The following is an 8,470-nucleotide window of genomic DNA, read 5'->3' on the forward strand; positions in this document are numbered from 1 at the left end:
GAAATCCCCAATACAAAACCAGGACTCAGGATGGTGAAGGAAAGGAAGTCTTTAATGACAAGATACAACTACTGCGACCTCAGCCACAGCCTCGCTTATTCGAGCCGCCTCACACAGTCTCCGGCGCTCGCCTTGGAACCCTGGTCGCGGTGACATTCTAAGTGATGTCACCGCGAGCAGCTCCATTATATGCGAGGCGCCGGGGGAGTTTATATGTGGAAGATACCACACATCCCCCTTCCCTGCGGAAAGAAAAGCATAAATATAACACGAACTGCAGAACGCACCAGGTGGCACAGAGACACCCAACGGGGTATGTGAAAGTCAAATTTTACCCTAGGCCTGGTGAGAGGCTTGACAAAACAGACAGGGTAACACCGGTTACATCATTACATACTGATCAAAATGTCTAGGAGGTCTGGTCACCCTCTTGCTAGGCCTGATGGTTGGGTGGGGAATCATGGTTTGCCTCTTAGTGGTGGAACTAGGGTCCCGCCCAGGGTCTCCCTCCCGTCCCCTTGAATTCTCAGGTGGATGGTACTTTACAACCCTCCCAAGGTTCCATATTTTCCCTTCTTGTGTCTTGACTGCATTTTTGAATAGTTTGGTGATCTTGGTTGGGCTGGTGTACTCTGACCAACTTGCCTTCCCTGTTGGAGCTCTGATTTTGATGCTGTCTCCCACCTTGAATTCTACTTCCTGTGTGGCTTTGTGCCGGTCATATCCTTCTTTTCTCTTTTCCATGGCTTCCTTTTGCTTCTTCAAGCTTTCGGCTTCTTTAGATCGGTCTGACCACCCCTTGTGCCACTCCATCCATCCTGGGGTTAGCTTTGTGTTGGGTATCCTGGCGCGGAGCAATTCAGACGGGTTGACCCCCGTCATCTGATGTGGCGTGAACCTGTATGCTTTTAACCGTCTCCACGCCTCTTCCTTCCAACTTATGCCGCTGGCTCTGGCCAATTGGATGCTCTCTTTGAGGGTTTTGTTAAAGCGTTCAACCATGCCATTAGTTTCGGGGTGGTAAAGGGCGCAACGATTGTGTCTGATGCCTCTTCCCTCCAGGAAGTCTTCCATTTCTTTCAAACATAGTTGTACACCGTTATCCATCAGAATGTTGCTAGGAAGCCCTTCCCGGATGAACACCTCCTCTAGGAAGCTGATGACAGTTTTGGTCGTGACTTCGCTGACAAACTTTATCTCTGGCCACCTGGAATACAAATCCACAAGCACCAAAATGTAGGGTGTCCGCTGTTCCCCAGACATGGGGCCCACGATGTCCAATGCCAACTCGACCCACGGTCCTGAAGGGGGCGGCCTGCACACCATAGGGGGCGTCTGTTGCCTCAGGACCTTGTCGCTGCTGCTGCACGGAATGCACTCTCTGATTCTCCTTTCAGTGATCAGATCCATGCTCGGCCACCAGTAGCTGTCCCTGAGTCTCTGCTTGGTTTTGGTGATGCCCAAATGCCCTTCAAGGGCTAGTTCGACCAGGTTGTTTCTCGCAGTTGCAGGAGGTACAAGTCTCGTACCCCTGAATAGACATCCGTCTATTATGGACAACTCGTCTTTAATGGCCAGGTATGGCCGCAGGTTTTCATCCTGTTTGTCACCGTGCTTCCAACCGCCTCTTACTCTTTTGTAAATCTCCTCCAAAATTTTGTCTTCTTCTAATGCCTTTCTCCATGTTTCTTCTCCCAACGCCCTCTGGATGGTGCAGACATCCTCCATCTGAAGGTCCTCTTCTTCTTCATCCGCCTTCTCCTGCTTCTCCCTCGCTCCTTCATCACCGACGAGCCTGGATAGACAGTCGGCTGCGAGGTTCTGTGTCCCGGGGACGTATTCGACATCAAAGGTGTATTCTTGAAGGCCGACTACCCACCGCCTTATCCTGCTGGAGATGGCATCCAAGCACTTCTTACTGAATACTTCCACCAAAGGCTTGTGGTCAGTTAGGAGGGTGAACTGAGTTCCCCAGAGGAAGTCTCTGAATTTTCCTAACGCCCAAGATACTGCCAAAGCCTCTTTCTCGATCACCGAGTAGTTGTTCTCGGACTTCTGGAGTGACCTCGAGGCAAAGGCTATGGTTTCTTCTCCTTCTTCTCCAACTTGGGTGAGGACAGCTCCCAAACCTTTCTCGCTTGCGTCGGTGGTGACTATAGTTGCCCGGTTGGGTATATACGACTTCAAGCTGGGGGCCTCTGCAAGTGCCTTCTTGACGTCCTCGAACTCCCTCTGGCACTCCTGACTCCACTGGAATTCATTCTCCTTCTTCAACAGTAGCCTGATGGCATATGTCCTTCCCGCCAGGTTCCTTATGAACTTTCCGTAGAACTCTAACATCCCCATAAATGACTTGATCTCGTCCTTGCCCTTGGGGGGTGTCAGGTTCACGATGGTGTTTTGCAATTCAGCTTTCGGACATATACCCTCAGTTGTCACCTTGTGTCCCAGGAAGTCAAATTCAGCACAGCCAAACACACACTTGTCTCTTTTCACTGTGAGGCCTTGTGACTGAAACCTCTTCAGCACGCATCTCAGCCTACCATCGTGCTCCTCATGGTTCTTTGCAAATATGAGCACATCATCTTGGTAGCACATAACGCCTGGGATGTCCTTCAACATGTTGCCCATGATTCTTTGAAACACGGCGGCCGCCGAGACTAGCCCGAATGGCATTCTTTTGAATTTGTATGCGCCCATGGGTGTCACAAATGCCGTGAGTTCCTGAGACTCCTTGTGTAGTTTTATTTGGAAATAGGCTGTGGTGAGGTCGAGGGTGGAAAACACCTTGGCACCTTCTAGCATGCTCATCATCTGGGTGATGTTGGGTAAGGGATAACGGTCGACCACGACCTCCTTGTTTAATGCCCTTAAGTCTATGCAGAGCCGGACCGACCCATCCTTCTTCTTAGCTGCCACAATGGGGGCCAACCATTCTGTTGCTTCCACCGGTTCGATGACTCCGGCCTTGCACAGTTTCTCCAGTTCAGACTTCACCTCCTCCTGGATGGCAATGGGGAGCTTCCTGACTTTGGCCACGACAGGCCTGGCATTCTCCTTCAGTCTTATTTTGTGGCAGTAGTTTTTCAGGCACCCTAATTCTTCCCTGAATACCTCTTGGAACTCTGTTACAACGTCTGCTTTGTGTTCAATAATTTCTTGTATCAGGATCTGGGGATCACAGTTAGGATTCAAATAGACCCCTAGCTCTTTCTGTGCCTGCCACCCCAAGATGTTGTCTCCTACCGTGGACACATACACCTTGGAGACCGTTGTTCTGTTGCTGTATTCTACTTTTCCCAGGAAATACCCCTTCATAGAGACGGGGTGACCGGCATACCCCCCTGGCCCAAGATCCATTCTTTTCAAGGTTATCGTTCCCTTTGACACTCGTGAGAACTCTTTAGCATTAATAATGGTAATTCTAGAACAAGAGTCAAATAATGCTTCCACCTCAACCTCCCCAACCTTTATGGTGTCCTTGGGACTGCTGACTTGTCCTCCCTCGACCTGCACCACTATTTCCGCACACGCAGGGTTGCTGGGACTAGGGGCTTGTAACTCTTGTACCTGCACAACAATCTCGTCGCACACTACATTCGTCCTGTCTCTACTCTGTCTGCACACTCCCTGCCCACTCTTGCAGCACTGCTTGAAATGTCCTTTCTTCCCACACTTGTTGCACGTGTTAGCTAGGTGCCCCTGCTTGCCACACCTATAGCAAGTGCCTTTAAACGTTTCCCCAAGCCTGCCTTCTTTGTGTTCTTTACTCACTATCTTCTGGCCTTTGACTACCGACACTGCTTCACATTCAGTCACCACCTCACTGACATTGGCCTTTTCGTCATTTTTCTTCTCCCCTGCGTCTTGCTTAATTTCTTTGACGCACTGAAGCATATGCTCCACCTGCTTGGCTATAATGAGCACCTCCCGCATTGGCGGGTCGTCCTTAAGCCATAGCTCTTCACGCACTCGTTCCATCCTACACGCCAAAACAAATTGGTCCCTGATTCTTTCCTCACTTGCTCCACCAAATTTGCAAGTGGCGGCTAACTTCCTTAACTCGGATACAAAATCTTCTATCGATTCTCCCTCTTTTTGTGCTCTCTTCCCAAAGTGGTACCTCTCCATAATCGTGCTAGTCTTAGGAAGGTAGTGTAAATCTAACTTCCTAAGGCTCACTTCAAACTCATTCAGACGTCTAGCCTCCTGTGCCCCTAAATCTGGGAGATGATCCAGGACCTCCTCACCTTCCGCACCTAGATAATAGGCTAATAATGCAACCTTTCTTTCTAAACCCAGGTTTGGCCCACAAACAGTGGCATAATTTAAAAACACTTTTTTCCATTTCTTCCACTGGATATTGGGATCCCCTGGGGTGGTCAAGAAAAAAGGTGGAGGGGTCACACTCTGCATGCTGGGTGCTCAGTCTTCCCCTGCTGGCACCCAGAGAAAATACACACCCACTAGGCACAGTGACGCTGAAAAGGAAAAGGTAAGTTTAGTATGCGCCTTAAAGAGTACACATTCCTTTACTTCAATTTCCCCCAGTGACATTAAACAGGAGCAGACGGAGAGAAGAATCCTTGCGCGGTCCTTTGAGTAAGGGGATGAAGTGCGGAAACTTTGAGCGTAGAATAGTGCTGGCTATACTGCTGTGTTTTCCTGATGCACCACACTACGCTCTACCTATTTCTCAGTGTAGTCTGACTTTAACCTGTGGTGGAGAGACAGAAGAGTCCAGAATCCCTCAGTGCATCTGGCTGAACACTTTCCATTACAAAAGTCATGTACAGTTAATGTTGTCACCCTTCTTTTGCTCTCAATTCGTGCTACAATAATCACGGCTACTCTCCCTCACGTTCTTTTCTCCTCCCCCGCCGCGCTGTCACTCGATCACAAAATCATTACAGTATTTGGCTGAGGATTTCCGCACAAAGGCTCTGTCCCGCTGCGCTCCTATGCTCCACTCTGCCTCCCGCGTCGCGCTTCTTAGATGCCCTCTGATGTGCAGCTCACAAACATTCCATCCGCTGTGAATGCTCCTCGCTTCCCCGCAGCGCTCTAATTCGGTCACTCCTCGCAGCAGCCCGATGTACCTCACTCCGACATCCAACGTGGTAGGATTCTTCACACACCAACCCCGCTAATCATTTCTCACACGCTGCCCTTAGTGCACTTCCATGAAATTAGGCGTATAAGCTGTCACGCGCCACAATGACTCTGGAGTCTCTGAGGAGGGTGGTGTGTCAGGCTTCACACGCCCCTGAGGTGTTAACGCCAAACGCTTCCCTGTTGCGCGTTGAGGGGACGCGCGGTCAAAGTCTTTAAGTCTATTTCGTGACAGTGAGCTCGAGCGGAGCTCGCGCCTATATTTCACAATTCTCTTTGGGAGTTATTTTCTTCCCGCTTGCCAGGCTGAGGCACAGTCAAATTTCTAAACTACCAGCGCTTTATGAATGCCAGCGCCTGCGTGAGGTGATCCGTCAGAGTGCTGCTAGGGTGCGCGCTGTTGGCAGGTAGGAATCACCTTACTTCACGTGATGACCAGGGCAGTCCTCGTCTTCAAACGCCTAGTACAGCTCACTGCTGCCAGTTACCCGATGTTCTTCGGGACTGTCACTGTTACTTTCCGCTGCAATCGGAAGCTACAGCAACGCCCGCTTCCGTGTCATACGGTCAGCTGTGCTCCTTCTCGTTCCCTGGGCGTGTTGAGGTCACAGGAAGGTTTTCCCTCGTCGCCAGTGTAGAAATCACCAATACAAAACCAGGACTCAGGATGGTGAAGGAAAGGAAGTCTTTAATGACAAGATACAACTACTGCGACCTCAGCCACAGCCTCGCTTATTCGAGCCGCCTCACACAGTCTCTGGCGCTCGCCTTGGAACCCTGGTCGCGGTGACATTCTAAGTGATGTCACCGCGAGCAGCTCCATTACATGCGAGGCGCCGGGGGAGTGTATATGTGGAAGATACCCCTCACATGTACATGCATAAATGGTGCAGCTGTTTATTGGAGCATCCAAGCGCTTTCACAGCCCGGTCCAAATGACAAACAAGACACTTAGAACATGGAATATTCTATGAACAACAACAAAGCTCAACCAATAGGACAACAGGTAATTACATCACATTACTGTTATGTAGGATGAGTATTACCAGCTACAGAATGGACAGCAGCCCATATTATAGCTTATAGGTTACCACAGGTATTCCGTGAAAAACACGGCAAATGTCCCATTTGCAAAACTCATGGTTCCCCTACTCTGCTTAGAGTCAGGAGTAGCAACTTGTTTCTGATGGTAGATGCTAGTTTGACAGTGGAAACCTTTGACCTACGGTCTGTCAGACATTGGGCCATTTATCCTACTTAAGGTAGACGTTCCAATGTAGTTTTTTTCTGTTCTGGAATGCCAAGGAAAGCATGGTAGTGCCAAACAGAAAACTAAAGAAATTACCCTATGTCATGAAAATTTCATTTTTTTAAATCACAACCTCCCTGTTTGGAACCATCTTTTTGGAAAACAAAATACATTGTAAGTGGGTGCATTAAACAATGCACCCTCTCAGCAAAGTTTTAATGCATTCAAAAGCGGCACCACGATAGAGGGTCTACTCAAACAAAGAGATTTTTGTCTGCTTAGTGGAAATTTCTAAATATGGTGGGCAGTCTTTCCCCATGCCAGCAGAGTGCATTCCTCTGTTACCGTGGAAGAACGGTTGACTTGCTGCCAAACTCTAATATGTCCTCGATCATATTCCCCATTACTTAGAGCGGGTGGAAGCGCCATATTTCCATAGTCGAAGCTTATGTTATCTACACGAGCAGAAACCTTTTACGAATGGCCCATTGGACATCTTCTATGGGTTCTAATTACCTCAGAGTATCCATTCTATTTCGGGCTGATGTTACAATGTACTCTCCAGGTCCACCGGTGAAAGCCTAGCAGTCCCAAAGATGATACCAAAGAAATAACCCTCACATGCTGGGTAAAAACTTTGGGCTTCATTTATGAAAAGTGACGCATCGCTGCGTGAAAACAGCAATGCATCACTTTTCACTGCGCCCTCCTTGCGACCCCAATGATGCGTCATATTTATAGTATGATGCATCATGGCGCAAGGAGTTACAGATATGTCAGTATTTCTGACGTATCTGTATGGCGCAAAAGTGACGCATTGCTGGAGTGTGTCACAAAAGTGACGCAACTCCAGCAATGTGTCCTTTCACATGGGGCAATCCCCATGTGAAAGGGCCTGTGTCAGTCTTACACCTTCTGTGAGGCAGGCGTAAGAAATTGACTCATTTGTGTCCTAAAAGTAGTGCAGTGAAATCTTATAGATATCACTGCGTCACTTTTATGACCCTTTCTTGCGTCAGAACGCCGCCCCTGCATACATTATACCTGGCGTAGGTATAATGTAGCGAAGGGGTTTACAAAGTGACGCAGCTACCTTTTTGCTTTCATTAACAAAATTCCTCTGTAGGAATTTATTTTTGAAAGACAAAAAACAGCTGCTTGTTTTCTAGTCGTTTACATTGTTTCAATGCTTGTGCAATAAAATGTTTCCACAAATATTGCAAATCATGCCACGTGGAGCTAATAGAGTAATTTCGGGATTGTAAGTAACAAGTGTAATTGGAGAATTCAGACATTATGGAAGATTATGCTGGTGTTCCAGAAACTGCACAAGGGCCAATCATTATCATGATTACGCCCAGGTGCCCCTCCCTGTGCTCAGTCTCTCAGAGTTCAATTTTTACAGTTTCTGACCACCCCAGGGGATCAATCCTTTGGCAGCTACCCAGAGTGTTTACTCTTCTCCTTCGTCTGTGAGGTGACACACTATCAGCTAATCCCCTTTGAGCTCTACGCTGGCTGCTGGAGCTCTTGCAAATAGATTCAGATCCAGTGGCTCTATTGCTGCATGGTCCATGGTGGTATTCTGTGGTTGTACAACAGATGGGAGCAATGGCCACAGGTAAAGGCTTGATCATGTTGTGAATAGTTGAGTCCTTCACTGGCGGATCATTTGTGATCACTGTTTCACCTCAGATGTTTTAGAGTTGGCATAGCAATTCACAGTCTGATCTGCCGTTTGTGGTGCAGCCACGCACAAGCTGCTATTCTTTTTTTTAAAAACATATTTTATTGTCAGACTGCACATATGTTGCAGGGCTCTGCACTCCAGAGACAACTGCAGTATCAAACATTACATCAGCCGGGAGGCAATCGACTTTTCTCTTTTGTAAAACGAGCAGGTAAAAGACATGAATATGCATATAAAGCTAAATTTTCCCCCCAAGAGACCTCCACTCCCCAACTTCCCCCCTCCCCCCAAAGTCGCACAAGGTCCACCAAGTCCAATCTACGAACAACCTTCATATCGCAGAAGAATATCGACATATGTAAACACGCCCCCGAGCCCCCCAACCCTCACCAAGACAGTCCCATAAGTCCCATCATTCA

Source organism: Lissotriton vulgaris, chromosome 5, assembly GCF_964263255.1.
Source record: "Lissotriton vulgaris chromosome 5, aLisVul1.2, whole genome shotgun sequence".
NCBI lineage: Eukaryota > Metazoa > Chordata > Amphibia > Caudata > Salamandridae > Lissotriton > Lissotriton vulgaris.